Genomic DNA, 2,215 nt, shown 5'->3' on the forward strand with positions numbered 1-2,215 from the left:
CCGGCGGCGGGCCCTGTGGGGCGGCGCGGGGGAGTTCCCTGTCTGGACCCTCGAGCTCCCCGGCGCTCCGCCGACCGTCCTGACTCTGTCCCGCGAAGCCAGCGCCCCCGGGGCGCGCTCTCCTGGCCCCTGGACGTCGCCTTCCAGCCCTCGTCCCGCGGCCCCCGTACCTTTCAGGCGGCTCCGCGCTCCGCCGCGGCCCAGGACGGCTAGCGGAGCCGGAGCAGGTCGATAAGGCAGAGCATCGAGTTATCGATGGGGTAGTAGGGCGACACCAAGGGGCACGAGGGACGGGGGTGGCGGGGACGAGACTAAAGCTCTGGGGTAGAAGGCCCCTATCTCCTGGGAAGAAGAGGTACAGGCCCCGGGACGAAAGCAGCGACCCCAGCCTTTTCCCCTCTCTGGGACCCCACCCTCCCGAGAGCGGTTCCCTAGGCCGGGTGGTAGCATCCACCCCCCACCCCATCCGTCTGGTGCCCACTAGGATTCCCAGGTAAATTACAGGACATCCAGTTGCATTTGATTTCAGATAAGCAACGTGTTTTGTTGAGTACAGCTTAAATGGGATATACTTATACTGAAAAGTTCTACGTTGCTTGCGTGAAATTCAAGTGTGGTTAGGTGTCCTGTAGTTTTCTTTGCTACATCAGGCAACCCCTAGTCTGGGCCCTGTCAGGCCTGTGCGGACCCCTCGGACCCTCAGGTCGCTTCACTAATCCTAGTGACCCCTCCATTACTGGGGTCCCTTGTGCCTCCTCTTCCATCCAGCCTTCCCACATTCTACACACGTGGCCTCAGAGGGGAAAAAAAAGGATCTTGAGACAGCCTCTCCCAGGGCATCTTCCCACCAGGCTTCCAAATTGCAGCTGCACCCCCTTTCCTTCCTTTGGCCCCTTGACCAAGGCCAAGTCCCCTGCCTATCCCAGGCCCTGGTCCTGGCACCCTTCCTCCCTGAATCTTCCCTCTTTCCTTCCTGTCAGCATTTCTTTTTCTTTTCTTCCTTTGTTTAATTTTTTGTCTGCGCACCATGTGTAATGCGGAATCTTAGTTCCCCGACCAGGGATTGAACCTGTGTCCCCTGCAGTGGAACCACAAGCCTGAACCCCTGGACTGCCAGGGAAGTCCCTCCCTCAGCGTTTCCACACCATCCTTCCAGACGGCACCCTTTCAGAAATCCAGCCTCACTTCTCACTAGCAGCTTGACTCGCTGTCAGCTGTCATGTTTTACTCCCAGCTCTCCAGTGAGAGTTTCACAAGGTCACTGGCCATCTCACACTGCCAAACGCAGTGCATACTTTTCTCATGCATCTTGCCACGTCTGTCTACACAGTGGCTGACAGCACTGCTAGAAAGCTCCTGTGACTGTTGCTAGCTTCTTGCCCCCCACGTTCAGTCTCTTTCTCTGCCTTCCCCTCAAGGCTGGCAGCCTCCAGAGATCCTGTGTCCCTAGGGCTCCTGCCTACTCTCCAGGGCTTTCAGTACCTTCCTTGCTCCGGGTCCTTCCTTCCCTGTCTCCAGCTCACAGCCAGCTCCCTGTTTGACATTGTCCATCAAAGGCCGCACAGACCCCTCCGCTTCCCACAGCCAAGACAGTTCATGATGGACCTGCCCCCAAAGGCTTTCTCTTCTGTGGGTGGTGCCCACCCATATGTGACAGCCAGATGGGATCCCGTGGACCACCACCCCCTCTCAGGAGCAGCCTCCCCATCACTCTTCTCCTGCCCCGTCCAGGCTCTCCTTCACATTACAGAGTGGTCTTCTGAATACCTAAGCCTGAGAACTTCCCTGGTGATCCAGTGGTCAAGAATCTATCATCTAATGCAGGGGCTGCTGCTGCTGCTAAGTCGCTTCAGTCGTGTACAACTCTGTGCGACCCCATAGATGGCAGCCCACCAGGCTCCACCGTCCCTGGGATTCTCCAGGCAAGAACACTGGAGTGGGTTGCCATTTCCTTCTCCAATGCATGAAAGCAAAAAGTGAAAATGAAGTCACTCAATTGTGTCCGACTCTAGCGACCCCATGGACTGCAGCCTACCAGGCTCCTCCATCCATGGGATTTTCCAGGCAAGAGTACTGGAGTGGGTTGCCATTGCCTTCTCCCTAATGCAGGGGATGTGGGTTCAATCCCTGGTCGGGGAGCCAAGATCCCACATGCCGCAGGGCAACTAAGCCCACGCATTGCAGGTACTAAGCTTACAGCTGGTGAGCTTACATG

The 2,215-nt window shown here is 57.3% G+C and overlaps 1 protein-coding gene across 3 annotated transcripts in view; it reads right to left on the minus strand.

The window, feature by feature from the left end:
- Positions 1-215, minus strand: part of MLST8 (MTOR associated protein, LST8 homolog (S. cerevisiae)) — a 3,944-nt gene extending 3,729 nt beyond the window's left edge. For 2 of the 3 annotated variants that reach the window (XM_010835079.1, XM_010835061.1), the window contains exon 1: positions 171-215. The gene's annotated coding sequence lies outside the window, so the exon portion shown is untranslated. The other variant, XM_010835070.1, reaches the window with a different exon arrangement.
- Between the last annotated feature and the right edge of the window lie 2,000 nt (positions 216-2,215).

Source organism: Bison bison, unplaced genomic scaffold (genome assembly GCF_000754665.1).
Source record: "Bison bison bison isolate TAMUID 2011002044 unplaced genomic scaffold, Bison_UMD1.0 scf7180017845485, whole genome shotgun sequence".
In the NCBI taxonomy this organism is placed as follows: Eukaryota; Metazoa; Chordata; class Mammalia; order Artiodactyla; family Bovidae; genus Bison; species Bison bison.